Raw genomic sequence first — 22861 nt, 5'->3', positions numbered from 1 at the left:
TTATTATTATTATTAGTATTAGTATTATCATTATTGTATTGTTATTATTATTATTATTATTATTACTTATTATTATTATTATCATTTATTGTTATTAGTTAAGTGTTATAGAGATATTATTATTATTATTACTATCAATAATATAATTAGTATTAATATCATTATAGTTATTACTAAGTAAGATTATAAAGTATTATTAGTATCATTATGCAAATTGTTATATCATTAATATTAGCATTATTATCATATGTATAGTTATTATTATCATTAATATCATTAGGTATCATTATTATTGATATTAGTATTAGAAGTACCATTTAACATTAATTTTAGTATTATTAATTATATGATTATTAAAATTTCTATTAAGACGATAGTTATTATTAAACTTACCATTACTACTAAAATACTATTTTTGCTAAAAACTATTATTTTTATTTTATCATTATTAATAAAATTACCATTTATATTAAAGGTACTACTATCAGTATTATTATCCTTAAACTAGTATTACTACAAATAATAATTTTACAAAACAATATATATATATATATATATATATATATATATATATATATATATATATATATATATATATATATATATATATATATATATATATATATAAATATATATATATATATAAAGTATACTAAGACTACATAAAAATTTCGCTTTAACTAATAACCTTAATTAAATATCAAATAAATATCATAATGTAATATAAGTATTAATAAAATTATATATATATGAGAATATTAATCTTAATACATAAAATAATATGTATACATTTGTTTGATTACGATTATTTGTTTTAATATATATATATATATATATATATATATATATATATATATATATATATATATATATATATATATATATATATATATATATATATATATATATATATATATATATATATATATATATATATATATATATATATATAAATGATATAGGTTCGTGATTCCAAGGCCAACCCTGCATTTTTCAGTTGTTCAATGCCATCATATGTATTTTTACTACAAGATACAGTATAGTGAGTTCATTTGCTCCCTTTTTAAATGCTTTTGCAATATATATATATATATATATGTATATGTATTTTTGGGACTGAGAATACATGCGCTTTTATAAATGCTTTACGAAATAGACACAATTAATCAAAACTACATTCTATGATTGAATCATTATACCGGATATTGCCCTTGTTGAACTTGGTAACCTAAGAATTGGTGTTTATTATAATTGCCACCAATTGACGTGAATCCTAAAGATAGATCTATGGGCCTTGACAAGCCCCAGTCAGAGAATTTGAACTGCTTTAGTACTTCAATGTTTATATGTTTGGGGATATTCTAGATGCATTTTGTTAATGTCGGTTACCAGGTGTTCAATCCATATGAATGATTTTTATGCAGATGCATGATATTTATGAGAAATGAAATGAAAATCTTGTGGTCTATTTAATTAATGGAAATGATTGTTTATGATAAATTAATGAACTCACCAACCTTTTGGTTGACACTTGAAAGCATGTTTATTCTCAGGTATGAAAGAAATCTTCCGCTGTGCATTTGCTCATTTTAGAGATATTATTTGGAGTCATTCATGACATATTTCAAAAGACGTTGCATTCGAGTCATTGAGTTCATCAAGATTATTATTAAATCAATTATAGTTGGAGATATTATGATATGGTATGCATGCCATCAACTTTCGATGAAATGAAAGTTTGTCTTTTTTAAAAACGAATGCAATGTTTGTAAAATGAATCATATAGAGGTCAAGTACCTCGCGATGTAACCAAATATAATGTATTCGTCCAGATGGAATAGGACGGGTCATGAAAGTCAGTACCCAACATATAAGTTATCTTATCAAAGTCACGAAGAAAATATTGTAAAGCATGAATTGAAAATCAAACAGGAATTTCCACTAACCCTTATCTAGTTCCCGTTAATTGACACTTTTGTTCTTACATGTAAATCACTTTACCATTTATTCCGAATACCGTTAAAGAGAAACGATTTCTCAAATCAATGTGGACCTCCCAATAGAGACCTGTACTCATATTTTAATGTATCTGATAATTCAATCATTTGATATTATCTTTTAATTCCGTTGAAAAATATATTGAAATAATTACACTCATGTAAAGTATTATTCATCTAACACTTTATTAACATTCTCAAGTCATATAATAGACTTCATAACTTATTTTCATATTAACCAAACCGTTAAATGTTTTATTAATATTTCTCAATTTAATAATCACACATATGTATATATTCATACATATCTATTTACACATAATTGTTCGTGAATAATCGAGAGCAATTGAAAGGTAAATGAATACATGAACATAGTTCAAAGTTTTTGAGATTTCAACATTACAGACTTTGCTTATCGTGTTGGAAATATTAAATCATTTAAAGATTAAGTTTAAATTTGATCAGAATTTTCGGGTTGTCACAGTACCTACCCGTTAAAGAAATTTCGTCCCGAAATTTGATTGGGATTGTCATGGTTGACAATAAGTATATTTTCATGACGCATACAAGCTGAAAATTAGAGTTTTATCATCATTTAGTAATATAGATAAAACCATTTGATTTTGTGAAAAGTACGAGTGAAGCTATAACAAAAGAGTAAAATGAGTAAATGTAGATTCGTCATATCTTTTGACGTAGATATGATTGATTTCCAGAGTTCAAGGAATTTGGAGAAAATCTTCATAATAAGATTTGATTCATCGGTAATCAAGAAATTTAAGATTCGCTTTAAATACGATAATCTGTTTTGATTGCTCTGTCGGATATTTTACTATAAATCCACCCCCTTCATTTCCTTACAATTCACACATTCTATTCTTTCTCCTTTAATTACTTGGAATCATTTGTCAATATGCTTCATCCAGTTCTGATTCTTTATATACTCCTAACTTTCATATCTATCATTTTTCTTTTTCATCTGCCGTCGGAGTAATCTATTCACTTCTGCTATACTCTTGGTTTTATAGTGTTTTTAGTTCTCCCATGTCTTTACGTTGCAATACTTATGTAACGACCCGACTTTTTTGACTTTTATTTATATTTATTACTTTCACGAAACTGCGTATTTGTGCGTACTGATTTAGATTTTATTCTAGGATCGTTAATTATGTTGATTACTTTCGTTAATATCTTACAACGTGTTTTTAAGTGATTAATCGCTTAACATGATCCTTGATTGCATTTACGACCGTTAGTGTCACTTATTGTTTAAAACGAGCTACGGACTTGGTACACGTTAAACTTTTGTCATAATTGGAATATTATGACTATGCAAACTTAATTGTTATTTATTATAACAATTACTTGGCTTAATGGCTTATTTAATTATGCTTAGTGTTTACTAATGCTTACTGTGACGACCCGGGAATTTTTGACTAAATTTATACTTAATCTTTAAATGATTTCGACACGATAAGCAAAGTCTGTAATGTTGAGTCACAAAATTTTTGAAACATGTTACATAAATTCATTTGCCCTATGACTATTTCCGACGATTCACGAATAATTGTTGCAAATAAAATATAAATATATATGTATATGTAAATAATTATAAGTATTAGAAATAATAAAATATAAATGAATCGTTAGAATTAAAATGTAAAATAACAATTAGAATAATTAAGTTACTGTTAATATATAAATTTGAATTGTATTATTATTATTATTAATGTTATTATTATCACTAATAATATTAATATTATTATAACTAAAATTATAAGTATCATTAATAATATTATTATTACCATTTTTATTATTATTATCATTATTATTAATTAAGATTAAACTTATTAAGATTATTAATATTAAGTATATGTGATATCATCATATTATTAATATTACTCTTATTATTATTATTATTATTATTATTATTATTATTATTATTATTATTATTATTATTATTATTATTATTATTATTATTATTATTATTATTATTATTATTATTATTATTATTATTATTATTATAATTATTAATATTTTGTGTATTTTAATATAATTATAATTATTAATTAATTGTATTATTTACATAAAATCATATCTCCACGGATTAGTTTTAGAATCTGTTTCACGTACCATTACTGTAATCAATTTGTCTTTGTCCCTAAATCTATTACATAAACGAATCAAATCACAATTCAAATCAGGATTTCAAACAAAAGATGTACGATTCAGTTGCATATATACATCCAACACTGTAATCAAATTTGTTCCTGTCTCCAGTTTGTTACATATTAACATCAAACCATAGAAACAAACAAACTCAATGAGATATCAAGATCAACTTTATCTTCCATTCTCTATTCATTACTCCACCTGTGTCAATTTCTTTCACTGCAAAACAAGGGGATATAGTTAAAATCGATTATTCGATTACCATCAATAACAATATATGTACTTACATGTACATACACATTCATAAAAATATGCACAAATAAGAATATACATACCTATATCTTTCTTTAACCATCTATATTCCTCTCATCAACCATCACCGGAACCACCAAGAACCCAATTGATTTCCTTTGATAATTAATAAACACCATCATCGAATGCCATCAACCACCATCTCTCTTCTCTCTATCCTCTTCATATTAGTGAACATACAATCATTTTCCTGTGTTAATTCGAAGCAATAACAAACCCACTTCGCTATATTCATGTTACTATCCGGTTTACAATCAAAACCCATCCAGCAGCCTTTAGCTTGATAACTCAAACCATTCTTCTGTTTTTGCAATCTTAACCACTACCTTGCAAACCACCACAACCTCTACAAATCCTCTCTCTCATCTTCTCTCACTTTCATTCATTATTTAATATTGCATCTTCTCGTTTCTTGTTTGAAGACAAAACACCATGAACCACCTTATTATTACCTGCTGTAACTATCGATCTGCTACTATAATTTTCCCACTTTCGTTCCCGATTTCTATGTCATAATACACCTACAACCCTATGTTCACTTCTGCGTTTTTCTGTTTCTCGTTCCAAGACGTTTTGAATATTGATTGGAATGTTAATGATTAAATAAAACTTGATGAGGCTGCTATGTGTTCCTTTTGTATTGAACCGAAATTTAAACCCAACCACTTTGTATTACTTTTGTTTCCTTAGTAGCCAACACCCATGGAATAAATAACCCACTTACAATACTTTAGATAATATTAATCCATCAAAAACCATGAAGCTGTGGAGCCGTGTTAATATGGACGTACAAATAATAGTGCTACTACTTTTTCTTTTTAGCCAAAAGTACCAAACCAACTCCCACTAGATGATTAAAATAAGGATTAGGATAATGAATCAATTGATGATGACGTATTTGTTGTCCAAAGAAAAAGAGTGCCAGCTGTTACGAACGAACCTGTTTATGTCCTCTAAATCGGTGAAGTTATCTAAGGAAAAAGAGAGAAGCAAAGTTGGTTGTTTAAACCTTTGGCCGATTAATCTTGTGAGTTTTATTTATACAAATATTGGGCCTTTATTAGGCTGCTATATTCAGTTTCTAAATGGGCTGCCATTGAGTAAAGTATTGGGTTATCAAATGAGCTGCTGTAGGGCCATGTTAAATACTACCTTGATCGACTTGTTACTGCCATACTGCTATTTTGTTTGGACGATGCAATATAAGGATATGATAGGATTATGCATGATGATAATGATGAACGGTATTATGAAGTCGATGATGGCAACATAGATGATGTTAAGATAGATGATGACGAGTGGATGATTGTAATGATGATCGATGTGGGTGTTGATTTTGTAACTCGTAATAACGAAGTAAAACATGAAACGGGTGTGAGTGATGAACGTGTACCAGGAAATGTTTGAGATGATGGTTACGGATGATCATGGTGATAATGATAACGATATAATGATGATGATGTGAACGAGATGATTATAAAGATGGCATGATATGATAGCAATAATGTTAACGATGTCGATATACGATATTAATACGCGAGGGTATAAATGTTATCATTTTATTGATTTTATTATCATTATTCTTAATGTGATTATTATTATTATTATTATTATTATTATTATTATTATTATTATTATTATTATTATTATTATTATTATTATTATTATTATTATTATTATTAACATCATTTTATCAAAGAAATATTAGATACATAATATATTAGTATTACATAAAATTAAAGAATAAGCATATTAACATTAATTATATGAATATTTACATATAACAACTTATTGATTTTCAACATAATACTAATCACATATATATATAAAACTATCTAAATATTAATTATTATAAATGAGTATACAAACTAAATATATATAAAGTATATAATTTAAGATATAAAATATAAATTTGTTTGATTGCAAATATGTGTGTTAATATATACACAAATGATATAGGTTCGTGAATCCGAGGCCAACCCTGCATTGTTCAATATAGTCATATGTATTTTTACTACAAAATACATTAGGTGAGTTTCATTTGCCTTTTTACCCTTTATATTTTTGGGCTGAGAATACATGCGCAATTTTTATAAATGTTTTACGAAATAGACACAAGTAATTGAAACTACATTATATGGGTGAATGATCGAAGCCGAATATGCCCCTTTTGCTTGGTAGCCTAAGAATTAGTAAACCGATCTACTAATTGACGCGAATCCAAAAGATAGATCTATTGGGCCTAACGAACCCCATCCAAAGTACCGAATGCTTTAGTACTTCGAATTCATTTTTATCATGTCCGAAGGATTTCCCGGAATGATATGGGATATTCTTATATGCATCTTGTTAATGTCGGTTACCAGGTGTTCACCATATGAATGATTTTAGTCACTATGCATGGGACATATATTTATGAGAACTAGAAATGAAATTCTTGTGGTCTATTAAAATGATGAAAATAAATGATTATGATAAACTAATGAACTTACCAACCGTTTGGTTGACACTTTAAACCATGTTTATTCTCAGGTATTAAAGAAATCTTCCGCTGTGTGTTTGCTCATTTTAAAGATATTACTTGGAGTCTTTGATGGCATATTTCGAAGAACATTGCATTCGAGTCATTGAGTTCATCAAAGATTATTATTAAGTCAACTTATAGTTGGATATTGGATATTACAAAATGGTATGCATGCCTGTCAAATTTTGATGTAAAGAAAATTTGTCTTTTAAAAATGAATGTAATGTTTGTAAAATGTATCATACAGAGGTCAAATACCTCGCGATGTAATCAACTATTGTGAGTCGTTTATAATGTATATAAACGGATCCTTTCAGTTGGTATTGATGGAATTCATCACATAAACAAATTCACAAAACCCATTTTATATATATATATAAATTCGTGTGTATATGTATATATCAAGCGAAAGCAATTTCAAGTTTGCATGTGTAGTTTAACCTTTTAAACATGAATTCCATTTATAGATCTAGTCTTGAAAATATACTAAAATGTAAATAGAACTAGTTAGGGTTTATACCTTCTCCAAATATGGAGGTTGAAGCAAGATGAAGATGAAGATGAAGAATGTCAAGTTTCTAACTTGAAACCTCAAACCTTTGATACCCACAAACCTTGAATCAACACCCTTTTCTTGGTTAGGATTTAAGACACAAATGTACTAGCAAAAATCAACTAAAGAACCCTTGTAATTGCCCAAAATTTCGGCCAAGGAGGAAGAAGGAAGAAGAGGATTTTGCTAGTTTGAATTTGCAAGTGTAAGAGTGTGTTTTGGAAGGTGCAAGTCTTAATTACAATTAGGTGGAGTAAACCCCTAGTTAAAGCAAGCATGGGGGGAGTTTTGGGACTCCCAAAACCATCCCACCCTTTCTCTCCCTTTTTTTTTTTTTTTTTTTTTTTTTTTTTGCTAAACTTCAAATAACTTGTAATTCTTTCATGATACTTGCACTTTATAAATATAAATACATGTTACTTGTTTTTATCTTTATAAACCAATTACAAAGATAAATATATAACTTGCACATGTATATATATATATATATATATATATATATATATATATATATATATATATATATATATATATATATAATTTTATAAATCACTTTATAAAATTATAACACACACATATAAGTTTAATCATAAATAATTAAACTTGCACCTATAATTATCCAAATAATTATTTCTTGCATTTTATCTTTAGAAAACCAATTTCTAAAGTCTAAGTGTCAAATATTTATTTTAAAGATCCACTCATTAAAACAAATACATAGAGTGTTGACGGTTTGTTATTGGGTATGACCCGACTTGGATCATAACATATTGGCCACATTAATTAATTATGTCTTTCGGGCATATGAAATACCTTCAATCTCCCACTTGCACGAGAAACATAAAGAATTAATGCAAGTGACGGATACCACCTAACGACCGTCCACCACCCCCAATGTGTTATGGCTTAGTGCCATTCAATAACATCATCCCTTTAGAGTTCCCATCTCAAATATGATTTTAGGTGAATCTTTCAATATATCCTTTTGTCCTAGATGTCATGTCAAATCCAAGAGACATAGAGTGATCACTCTCTTATAGATCTAACTTTATCAGGCCTTAGACATCCGACTCTCAACGAATAAGAGGGACAAATTCCATCTTGACTACATACGTCCTAGACACTACACTTCGCACCATACCTGAAGCCTCCATTATGTACTACCATGTTTCAGAATAGCGAAGGAAAGAATCAAGGCACAATATTCGGTGAATGTCTGAACCCAATATGTGTCTCAGGTCAGAGGATATAATGATATTCTCCTTTACTCAAGATTACATGTGATCAACCACAAAGGCTCCATATAGTAAACCTTGAGAGCAGGTCATCCGATATTTGTGTCCCACAAATATCTATGAACCTTGGTCGCAACCTTGCCCCACATTCACCATTTGAATGCTAACCAATCCAAGTTCATAATAGTCTAGACCTCACACTTGTTCCCACAAATGTGATCAACTACGGAATTCAGAATAATAGTTTATTCATGGATAAAATATGCAAAATTGGAACATGACTCATAAATAAATTAATACCATAATTATATTAATGAGTTTGAACTAATTTGTTCCGTTACAATACATAAAATAGATCATTTCCAATCACTAGAATATCGAAGCCCTAATGCACAAACATGTCCCTCATGTTTTGGCCCATGTAAAAGCTTCGTGAGTGGATCCGCAACATTATGATCTGTGTGAACTTTGTGAATACATATCTTTCCCTTTTCAACCTCATCCCTAATGTAGTGGAATCTCTGCTCAATGTGACGAGTCTTTTGATGAGCACGAGGTTCCTTGATTTGAGCAATCGCACCCTCGTTGTCACAAAAGATCTCAAGAGGGTCCTGAATGGAAGGGACCACTCCTAAGTCGTCGATGAATTTCTTCATCCATGCAGCTTCCTGGGCTGCCAATGAGGCGGCAATGTACTCCGACTCTGTAGTGGATAATGCAACAACTTCCTGTTTTGAGCTCTTCCAAGAGACCGCACCACCATTCAACATGAAGACATAACCGGATTGTGATCGAGAGTCATCTCGATCAGTTTGGAAACTCGCATCCACGTAACCTTTTACAGCGAGTTCCTCCTCACCAGACCCATATATTAGAAACATATCCTTAGTCCTTCTAAGGTATTTCAATATACATTTAACCGCATTCCAATGACTATTTCCTGGGTTATTCTGGTATCTACTTGTCAAGCTTAAAGCGCATGACACATCCGGTCTAGTACATATCATTGCATACATGATAGACCCAATAGCAGATGCGTATGGGACTTTCTTCATTCTCTCTTGTTCATCTTTCGTGGTAGGACACTGAGATGAACTGAGAACGGTTCCCTTTTGAATAGGTACCAAACCTTTCTTAGAGTTTTCCATCTTGAACCTCTTCAAGATTTTATCAATGTATGTACTTTGACTTAAACCTATCAATCTCTTGGATCTATTCCTATAGATCCCAATCCCCAATATGTATTGTGCTTCTCCAAGATCCTTAATGGAGAAGCAATTCTTTAGCCAAGTTTTGACTTCTTGCATTGTGGTAATATCATTCCCAAACAATAATATATCATCCACATATAGCACAAGGAACATTATAGAGTTCCCACTAGCCTTCTTGTACACACAAGCTTCATCACCATTTTTAATGAAGCCAAATTTCTTTGCCTCTTCATTAAAGCGATGATTCCACATTCTAGATGCTTGTTTCAATCCGTAGATTGACTTTTTTAACTTGCATACCTTTTTAGGATTTTTCGGATCAACAAAACCTTCGGGCTGTACCATATAGACATCTTCCTCAAGATATCCATTTAGGAAAGCGGTTTTGACATCCATTTGCCATATTTCATAGTCATAGTGAGCAGCAATGGCAAATAATATCCTAATAGACTTTAGCATTGCCACTGGCGAGAAAGTTTCATCATAATCAACCCCTTGAGTTTTAGTGAAACCTTTTGCTACAAGTCTAGCTTTGTACGTATCCAAGTTTCCATGTATGTCGGTTTTCTTCTTGAAAAGCCATTTGCAATCAACTAGCTTGGAGCTAGGAGGTTGCACAACAAGTTTCCAAACTTGGTTTTCATACATGGATTGCATCTCGGCGTTCATGGCTTCCTGCCATTTATCTTTATCAATCCTTGATAAAGCATCTTTGTAGTTTGTCGGTTCATCCAAATCAACCGTATAGCAACCATCCACAAGAAACCCATATCTCTCGGGAGGATTACTAATCCTACTAGATCTTCGAACGTCTTGTGTACTTTGATCATCCACTTGATCATTTTCAACATCCTCATGTTGAGTACTAGTGCCAACCAATTGTGTATCATCGATTTGATCTTGTACCTCTACAAGATCTATCTTCCTTTCACCATGACCTTCCATAAGGAACTTGGTTTCTAGGAATTCCGCCTTTCGAGCAACAAATACCGTTTGCTCGGATGGATCATAGAAGTAATATCCCATGTCATCTTTGGGATATCTTATGAAGATACACTTTGTGGATCGAGCATGTAGCTTATTTGCTACATGACGCTTAGGATAAGCTTCACATCCCCATACTTTCAAATATGAAAGAGAAGGAGGTTTTCCAAACCACATCTCATGAGGAGTTCGTTCCACTTTCTTGGTTGGGGCCATATTTAAAATACGAGCCGCGAAGCTTAGACAATAACCCCAAAATGATAGAGGTAATGAGCTTCTTGCCATCATAGATCGAACCATATCCATTAGGGTTCGGTTCCTCCTTTCGGAAACTCCATTAAGTTGGGGTGTTCCGGGTGGAGTAAGTTGTGAGATAATCCCACAACTCCTAAGATGATCTTGGAAGGCATTGCTTAGGTATTCACCTCCTCTATCGGTACGAAGTACCTTAATTGTCCTATTGAGTTGATTTTGTACTTCGTTTTGATATTCTTTGAATGCTTCAAACGTTTCGTCCTTGTGTTTTAATAAGTAGACATATCCGAAACGACTAAAGTCATCAATGAAAGTAACAAAGTATCTTTCACCATTCCTAGTCATGGGTTTAAAGGGTCCACATACATCCGAATGTATTAATCCCAATAAATCCTTAGCCCTTTCATAAGTCCCTTTGAAAGGTGCTTTAGTCATCTTGCCTTGTAAACAAGATTCACATACATCAAACGAATCCATTTCATTTGATTTCAAAAGTCCATTCTTTTGAAGTGTATGCATTCGGTTCTTGTTTATGTGACCAAGGCGACAATGCCATAAATAGGAATCACTCAAATCCCTTTTGAGTTTCTTGGTGCTAGTATGGTATATAGAGCTCGATGATGCGTCATCATGAACCAATTCATAAATTCCATTTGAAGGCGAAGCCTTGAAATAGAATACATTATCTTTAGAAACATGAATATCATCATCAATAAAATTAACAACGTAACCACATTGTTTTAAGCGAGAAATAGAAATAATGTTTCTACACAGATCCGGAGCATACAAAACATTTTCTAAAATAAGTTCCAATCCACTTGGAAGCTTCAAAATAAAATCTCCTTGAGCTTTAACATGCACCTTTGCACCATTGCCCATATAGAGACTTGATGTTCCCGCCTTATGATCACTTCTTTTGAACCCCTGCAAAGAATTGCAAATATGAGTTCCACATCCAGTGTCTAATACCCATGTATTAGAAGAAGTAATACTAAGCTCTATATATACCATATATATATTACCTGAGGTTTGCCCTGCATCCCTCTTGTCCTTCAACTCCTTAAGGTAGACCGGACAGTTTCGTTTCCAATGACCCATCTCACCGCAACCGAAACATGGGTCTTCCTTGGGGTTTGCCTTCTCGGCTACCTTTTGCTTCTTAGCCTTGTTGATGGTTGGGGTAACCATCTTCCCCTTCCCTTTTCCTTGATGGGCGGGTCCTTTTCTCTTAGCCACCTTAGGCTTAGAGGTGTTACCTTTGGATCCACCTTGATCGATTGCTAACACGGGTAAAGCCCTTTTACCCATGCTAGTTTCCGCTGTTCTAAGCATACCGTGAAGCTCACCTATGCTCTTATCCATCCCATTCATATTGTAATTAATTACAAATTGATCAAACCTTTTTGATAGGGAGTTAAGGATAAGATCGGTGGCTAACTCATTAGATATGTTTAGGTTAAGACGGTTAGCACGATCGATAAGGCTTTTCATCTTAAGTACATAAGATGAAACCGATTGGGTATCGTCCATACGACAAGCATGTAGCGCCCGAACCGTTTCAAAGCGCTCGACACGCGCTTGTTGAAGGAAAATCTCCTTCAATTGCGTTATCATGTCGTATGCACTATGGTGCTCGAAATCCTTTTGGAGTTCGGGTATCATAGTCCCAAGCATTAAGCATGAGACTTGAAGGGAGTCGTGGCAATACTTATTGTAAGAGGCCATTGCCTCCACATCATTCTCATCCGGTTGATCGGGAATGGGGTCCTCAAGTACATACGCTTTATCCTCTTGTTTGAGGACAATCTGAAGATTGCGGAACCAATCCATAAAGTTGGTATGGTTGAGTTTGTCTTTCTCGAGGAGAGACCGTAACGATAGGTTGTTCATGTTAAGTGGTGCGTTTTGCATGTTCTTGTTGTTATTAGCGGCCATCTACAAAATTCAACAAAGTTCATTTTAAGTATCGATTTTAGATTTAATAAACAATACCCTTTTAATTCGTTTTATTAAATATTAGAATCCAACGGTAAATCAAATTTCGGTTAGGTGACCTTTATCCCGTCATTTGATTTAGCTAGGTAGTCATAATGACAATTGCAATCCTTTTGCAATTTCTAAGTTATGGGATCATGCAATCCTTTTGCATGGCATATTAATCCCATCAACGCCTATTTGTTCCTCATGCTTCGGTGACCCTAAGTTCATGATTCCCAAATCAAGTCGTCCTACTTGTGTAAACATGTAGACTTATCCTACAAGTGGTTAGGTGACCTTTATCCCACATGTATGCGAAGTGTACCTTATTCATATTAGTTCACTCATGATGGTTAGGTGACCTTTATCCCATCAAGAGATTCCTAATATGTCTAAGTGTTCATACAAAAGGATGGTGTTTAACTTGTTTACCTTGTATTAGTTAAAGGGATTTTATGTTTTCTACATTCTAGTTTAGAAAACAAAATACTATACACCAACATGCATTTGGTGTGTAGTGTTTTATGAAAAACCTATTTTCATGTCCTTTTAGTAAACCAATTACCAATTCATTACCTTTTAAATAAACCATTTTATTTACAATTTCATCTAGTACCTAATAACCATTTATTAGTGTCATGTTGTTATAATTATAACCAATTATAATGTCATTTTTGCAAGTTGTTCCAAGAGATTTTGTATCAACCAAACACATACAAAAAACATACAAGCATGCAAAATAAAAGTCCACAATCATGCCAAAGTGGTAAGCACTTGTTTAGCCAAAACAAGTGTTACCTAAAGGGTTAAACAAGTAAGAGATTTTAAACAAAATCTCCCACTTAATCTTGTAATCTTCAAAGTTCCAACTTGTAATCTTCTTCATGAATCTTCATTTTCTCTTTACAAAATTATATCCTAATACATTTCTTTTCTAGAAAATGAAATAACAACCTATTCTATTTTACAAACCAAATAGAATAAATTACATCAAGAAATTACAAGATTAATTACAACTTTTACAAACCAAAATGAATGAATAATTATTACAAACCATAAGAATGAATAATCAACCAAATCACACACAAATCCAACCACAAGGTCAAGGCATGATTGTGAACCAAAACAACAACAAATCTTGGCCAAACTTGAAGTCCCAAACCCATTTTTGGGGTTCAAAAAATTCGGCCAAAACCAAAAACCCCACCATAACTCAAGATTTTTCCATTCTACTTTCATGCATGTTGGTAGATTGTAAAATAGATGAGTTTACTAGCAAAAAACAAGAAGCATATTAACAAGACTTTGGCTCTAGATACCATTGATGGAATTCATCACATAAACAAATTCACAAAACCCATTTTATATATATATATATAAATTCGTGTGTATATGTATATATCAAGCGGAAGCAATTTCAAGTTTGCATGTGTAGTTTAACCTTTTAAACATGAATTCCATTTATAGATCTAGTCTTGAAAATATACTAAAATGTAAATAGAACTAGTTAGGGTTTATACCTTCTCCAAATATGGAGGTTGAAGCAAGATGAAGATGAAGATGAAGAATGTCAAGTTTCTAACTTGAAACCTCAAACCTTTGATACCCACAAACCTTGAATCAACACCCTTTTCTTGGTTAGGATTTAAGACACAAATGTGCTAGCAAAAATCAACTAAAGAACCCTTGTAATTGCCTAAAATTTCGGCCAAGGAGGAAGAAGGAAGAAGAGGATTTTGCTAGTTTGAATTTGCAAGTGTAAGAGTGTGTTTTGGAAGGTGCAAGTCTTAATTACAATTAGGTGGAGTAAACCCCTAGTTAAAGCAAGCATGGGGGGAGTTTTGGGACTCCCAAAACCGTCCCACCCTTTCTCTCCCTTTTTTTTTTTTTTTTTTTTTTTTTTGCTAAACTTTAAATAACTTGTAATTCTTTCATGATACTTGCACTTTATAAATATAAATACATGTTACTTGTTTTTATCTTTATAAACCAATTACAAAGATAAATATATAACTTGCACATGTATATATATATATATATATATATATATATATATATATATATATATATATAATTTTATAAATCACTTTATAAAATTATAACACACACACATATAAGTTTAATCATAAATAATTAAACTTGCACCTATAATTATTCAAATAATTATTTCTTGCATTTTATCTTTAGAAAACCAATTTCTAAAGTCTAAGTGTCAAATATTTATTTTAAAGATCCACTCATTAAAACAAATACATAGAGTGTTGACGGTTTGTTATTGGGTATGACCCGACTTGGATCATAACATATTGGCCACATTAATTAATTATGTCTCTCGGGCATATGAAATACCTTCAGGTATCAGAGTAGTGGTCTTAGCGAACCAGGTCTTGCATTAGTGTGTCTAACTGATAGTTGTTTAGATACATTAGTGAGTCTTGACTTCGACCGTGTCTGCATGTCAAAAGTTTTGCTTATCATTTAGTGTAAAAAATTATTTGCTTATCATCCTTAAAGTCTAGACACGTCTTACATCCTCTATTGCATAGACAGTATATGGATAAATTCATATCTTAGCGTATCTGTTATTGTTACCTTTGCCTTACAGCTTCCGTAGATTCCTCCGTAACTTATGGGATTTTAGTATTATATATGCATATGTAAATTATGTATTGCAGGGTACTAATCTACATCATATAATCTATTTCTTATCGAAAATCCTTCATTTGTTCGTACTATATGGATCCCTCAACCAGTTCGAATTCCTCAGATTCCGACAGTTATTCCGACAAGGATATTCACCTAAGCTCCGGAAGCAGCGTCACTAGTATGAATCAACCAATCATCCATCCCTAATTCATCTGATGGATTCGTGATCTACTTAATCATTGGAGACAAGAAGAAGGTGATTCTTTCCACCCACCGAATTTCCCTCTTGGTGAAGAACCTGAAGCACTTACTGGCGAACCTATCCGAAACACCATTTTCAGCCTCATTTCCAGGGTAGCTCGTCACGATTATATTCTATCCACAATTCTAAACCTTATTCATCCGCTCGTTCTGACAAACAATCATCCCTGAATAATGGAAGAAGTCAACGAGCTTCACGCTCGAGTAATCAATTTAGAAAACATGGTGCAAAACTTACCAGCTTCAGCAACATCACCGGCACCAATAGTACCACCAACAACCCAAGTTTCAACATCACATGCCTCAACATCTCATTATGTACCTCGAGCATAATCAACGTTCTACGAATCGTCCTACATTATTTATCTTCGTTTGACATGGCTATTATGTAATCTCTAATGTTTTGGAGATTATAAATTCTTGTTCTAATGATAAATCAAATGAGTTTAATATCATAATAGCTCATTAAATCCATGATTACATCTGAAGAAAATATATATGTATATATCTTTTCATAAGAGTGTAATTAAAAATTCTTTTGTACAAACTGTTAATGGTGAAAATATTTTAACGGGTAGGTAATACCCTAGAAATATTTAAATTTCACATTAATAAGTTACACTGTGCATTCTTCCAAGCTGATTCAACAGTAATTTACTATCCTACTTACATCTACAGATATACGTATCCATTCACCGCAGAATAACCATTTTCATTCAATTTCATATTTGGATTTTGACCTATAAGAATCCAACAAGTGGCATAATGAAGAAAACATTGGACAAAAATAAAATTTGTTAGAAACAAACAAATTAACTATGAGAAATTTTGTTAAGAATCCACGCTAACAAAATCCTAGCTAACTGTTCCTAGCTAACTGCTAATTCCTTATTACATTTTAATTATCGCAATTTATTTTATCGCAATTTAATTCTCGCAATTTTATTTATTGTCATTTAATTTCTGTTATTTACTTTACGCACTTTATTTATCGTCATTTAATTTCTGCTATTTATTTTACGCACTTTAAATACCGGGACACGTATACAAGGTTTTGACATATCATATCGACGCATCTATATATATTATTTGGAATAACCATAGACACTCTATATGCAGTAATGATCGAGTCCTCTATACAGGTTTGAGGTTGATTCTACAATAATATATATACTTTGAGTTGTGATCGAGTCTGAAACATGTACACGGGTCGCAATACGTATTAATTAATTTGAATATTATATATTAAACTATATATGAATTATTGAATTGCAAACTGTGGACTATCAACTGAGGACTACAAACATTGGACAATTAAAATGAATTAAAATATTGATTATAACATATGAAACTAAACAATTCTTCAAGTTTGCCACTTGATTTCATCTTAAACCTCGTTTGTATCTCGACGATTACAATTTGCGTTCAAACCTTTCATGATTCTTGAAAACACCTTAATCGAAAGGATGAACCAACCACACTTCAGCTACGGAAGGAAAGATTTATACATATAGTTATGCACCTGAAAAACTCTTGAAAATCTGAGAAAACGTTTAGCACGTATCTGTGCTAGTACCTTTGGCGGCGTTATTACCGAAAATAACTTTACAATCCCTCTTCAAATTAGCCAATTTTGTCACAGCTACAGCAAGTCAACTTCGACTTCCATTCGAATTAGACTTATTATAACCTCGATATATAAGTTTTCCTGTCGTCATAGTTACCGGGGAACCGTTTATATTCCACCACATTAGCAATAAACTTACCAGCAACTTCAATGAATTTGGACTTTTAGAAAAATCATTATATTCTTTGAAACCCCATCGTGTATTCATCTATACCCTGTAACAATAATTACCATACCAATTACCAAGAATCAGCAATCAGTATTTCGAATTTAGTAGCATTTCTACATCAATAGTTATATGTATACATATAACAATTATCTCCTAGAATTACGATCTTCAATTCTGAAATTTTGAAAAGCACCCAGCCTACGAATCAATACATTGGACTTTGAAAAAGCTGAATGAAGCAGCAGAAACTGTAGGAAACCGTAAATGACCTTAATCGTCAGAAGTTGATGATAAAGAATAGTATATTGGAAAAGCTCAGAAAAGTTGGAACTGAAAAACGGATTGAGCTAACCACGAAGGAGACCAAGGAAAAATACAAGGACCATACCCTATATTCAAAGAATCCAGGTAATTCTGGATCCATTGAAATCTTTAGAGAATATCTTACTCTGAAGTCATGTTAAAATTTTGCAAAAAAATTTTCTTAATCAACTTCCGAACTTGGAAATTCCAAAATATCATCATAAATATCTTCGATATTTCTGAGGATATTTTCATAACTCTTCTTATCCGAAATTAGTTATCTCTTCATGCTATCTGTGTTACATCATAAAAGAAACTATTTTAGTTTCTAAATTCTAAAACCTTCGAGTTTAAAATATGAATGATTTTGAAGTAGTGTTGGGAACTGAAGCATGAGTTAGTATAATATAATGACATTTGATCAACGTGATTATATTACAATAAGTCATGCTAATTTTTTAACGGGACGTGATGATTCACAGATCATAACGTCATCATGTGCCATGTTACATAACTCCTTCATTCTGCTTAACTTCTGAACATATCAAGAAAATATATTCTTGACAGTTCTATTCTCAGTGATTCTGGTAATTTGACAAATCAAATCGTGCTATTACGTTCTTTCTTGTTTAGAACCTTAAGTTCATTCGAAACTCCATATCCACGAATTCTGAACTATTACTTAATGTGCTTAATGGAAAGAAGAGAAAACACATCATAAAACTTCGAAGTGTAAATGGGGGTATAAATCGCAGCAAATAGGAGAAAACATTAACTGTGAATGATAATGAATATAGGAGACAGAAGCATGGACATCGAAATATAAGAGAAAATATAAGGCCCAATAAAAACACGTAGGTTACAAACCGTGGATATTAATACGAATAGCAATATAAAGACACGGTATAATTAAGAATAGTATCACCCTAAGGTAATAGTAGAAGTAAACAAATTTTTATGGTGGAAGATTGAAAAGAAGGATAACAGAAATGATAATTAGGAAAAATATCAAGGATTAGAACCGGATTAAACATTTTCACAATCTTTTGGAAGTATGAACTAAGAAAGAAAGTATAGGAATGGTGAGAATAATGGAATGGAAGAGTTTAATTTATAATGGAAATATCAGACAGAGTAATCGAGGCAGATCACCGTATTTAATTATAGAGATCTTAATTTCCTTACTCGCCGAAGAATCAAATCTTTTAGATTTCGAAGATTTTCTTTAAATTCCTTGAATTCCGGAATTCAACCAAGACAACGTCAAAAGTTAAGACGCACCTTATTTACTAAAACCAACCATGATTACGTCACCGGGTAAGACGAATTCCTATTCCCTCATTTCACTCTGTTATAATAGCTTCAACCATACGCTTCGAGTAAACGAATTGTTTTATCCATATTACTCACTAATGATAAAACTCTATTTATCAGCTCATATTTGTCATGAAAACATTCTTATTGTTAGCCATGACGACCTCACTCAAATTTCGGGACAAAATTTCTTTAACGGGTAGGTACTGTGATGACCCGGGAATTTCCGACTAAATTTAAACTTAATCTTTAAATGATTTCGACACGATAAGCAAAGTCTGTAATGTTGAGTCACAAAATTTTTGAAACAGGTTACATAAGTTCATTTGCCCTATGACTATTTCCAACGATTCACGAACAATTGTTGCAAATAAAATACAAATATATATGTATATGTAAATAATTATAAGTATTAGAAATAATAAAATATAAATGAATCGTTAGAATTAAAATGTAAAATAACAATTAGAATAATTAAGTTACTGTTAATATATAAATTTGAATTGTATTATATTTATTATTAATGTTATTATTATCACTAATATTATTAATATTATTATAACTAAAATTATTAGTATCATTAATAATATTATTATTACCATTTTTATTTTTATTATTATTATCATTATTATTAATTAAGATTAAACTTATTAAGATTATTATTATTAAGTATATGTGATATCATCATATTATTAATATTACACTTATTATTATTATTATTATTAATATTAATATTATTATTATTATTAATATTTTGTGTATTTTAATATAATTATAATTATTAATTAATTGTATTATTTACATAAAATCATATCTCCACGAATTAGTTTTAGAATCTGTTTCACGTACCATTACTGTAATCATTTTGTCTTTGTCCCTAAATCTATTACATAAACGAATCAAATCACAATTCAAATCAGGATTTCAGACAAAAGATGTACGATTCAGTTGCATATATACATCCAACTCTGTAATCAAATTTGTTCATGTCTCCAGTTTGTTACATGTTAACATCAAACCATAGATACAAACAAACTCAATGAGATATCAAGATCAACTTTATCTTCCATTCTCTATTCATTACTCCACCTGTGTCAATTTCTTTCACTGCAAAACAAGTGGATATAGTTAAAATCATTATTCGATTACCATCAATAACAATATATGTACTTACATGTACATACACATTGATAAAAATATGCACAAATAAGAATATACATACCTATATATTTCTTTAACCATCTATATTCCTCTCATCAACCATCACCGGAACCACCAAGAACCTAATTGATTTCCTTTGATAATTAATAAACACCATCATCGAATGCCATCAACCACCATCTCTCTTCTCTCTATCCTCTTCATATTAGTGAACATATAATCATTTTCCTGTGTTAATTCGAAGCAATAACAAACCCACTTTGCTATATTCATGTTACTATCCGGTTTATAATCAAAACCCATCCAGCAGCCTTTAGCTCGATAACTCAAACCATTCTTCTATTTTTGCAATCTTAACCACCACCTTGCAAGCCACCACAACCTCTACAAATCCTCTCTCTCATCTTCTCTCACTTTCACTCGTTATTTAATATTGCATCTTCTCGTTTCCTGTTTGAAGACAAAACACCATGAACCACCTTATTATCACCTGCTGTAACTATCGATCTGCTACTGCAATTTTCCCACTTTCATTCCTGATTTCTATGTCACAATACACCAACAACCCTATGTTCACTTCTGCGTTTTTCTGTTTCTTGTTCCAAGATGTTTTGAATATTGATTGGAATGTTAATGATTAAATAAAACTTGATGAGGCTGATATGTGTTCCTTTTGTATTGAATCAAAATTTAAACCCAACCACTTTGTATTACTTTTGTTTCCTTAGTAGCCAACACCCATGGAATAAATAACCCACTTATAATACTTTAGATTATATTAATCCATCAAAAACCATGAAGCTGTGGAGTCGTGTTAATATAGACGTACAAATGCTAGTGCTACTACTTTTTCTTTTTAGCCAAAAGTACCAAACCAACTCCCACTAGATGATTAAAATAAGGATTAGGATAATGAATCAATTGATGATGACGTATTTGTTGTGCAAAGAAAAAGAGTGCCAGCTGTTACGAATGAACCTGTTTATGTCCTCTAAATCGGTGAAGTAATCCAAGGAAAAAGAGAGAAGCAAAGTTGGTTCTTTAAACCTTTGGCCGATTAATCTTGTGAGTTTTATTTATACAAATATTGGGCCTTTATTAGGCTACTATATTCAGTTTCTAAATGGGCTGCCATTGAGTAAAGTATTGGGTTATCAAATGAGCTGCTGTAGGGCCATGTTAAATACTACCTTGATCGACTTGTTACTGCCATACTGCTATTTCGTTTGGACGATGCAATATAAGGATATGATAGGATTATGCATGATGATAATGATAAACGGTATTATGAAGTCGATGATGGCAACATAGATGATGTTAAGATAGATGATGATGAGTGGATGATTGTAATGATGATTGATGTGGGTGTTGATTTTGTAACTCGTAATAATGAAGTAAAACATAAAACGGGTGTGAGTGATGAACGTGTACCAGGAAATGTTCGAGATGATGGTTACGGATGATCATGGTGATAATGATCACGATATAATGATGATGATGTGAAAGAGATGATTATAATGATGGCATGATATGATAGCAATAATGTTAACGATGTCGTTATACGATAATAATACACGAGGGTATAAATCTTATCATTTTATTGATTTTATTATCATTATTCTTAATGTGATTATTATTGTGATTGATATTATTATTATTATTATTATTATTATTATTAATATTATTATTATTATTATTATTATTATTATTATTATTATTATTATTATTATTATTAACATCATTTTATCAAAGAAATATTAGATATATAAAAATATATTTGATACATAATATATTAGTATTACATAAAATTAAAGAATAAGCATATTAACATTAATTATATGAATATTTACATATAACAACTTATTGATTTTCAACATAATACTAATCACATATATATATAAAACTATCTAAATATTAATTATTATAAATGAATATAAAAACTAAATATATATAAAGTATATTTTTTAAGATATAAAATATAAATTTGTTTGATTACAAATATGTGTGTTAATATATACACAAATGATATAGGTTCGTGAATCCGAGGCCAACCCTGCATTGTTCAATATAGTCATATGTATTTTTACTACAAAATACATTAGGTGAGTTTCATTTGCCTTTTTAGCCTTTATATTTTTAGGCTGAGAATACATGCGCAAT

This window comes from Rutidosis leptorrhynchoides, chromosome 5, assembly GCF_046630445.1.
Source record: "Rutidosis leptorrhynchoides isolate AG116_Rl617_1_P2 chromosome 5, CSIRO_AGI_Rlap_v1, whole genome shotgun sequence".
Taxonomy (NCBI): Eukaryota; Viridiplantae; Streptophyta; class Magnoliopsida; order Asterales; family Asteraceae; genus Rutidosis; species Rutidosis leptorrhynchoides.
This window is presented reverse-complemented; position numbering follows the sequence as displayed.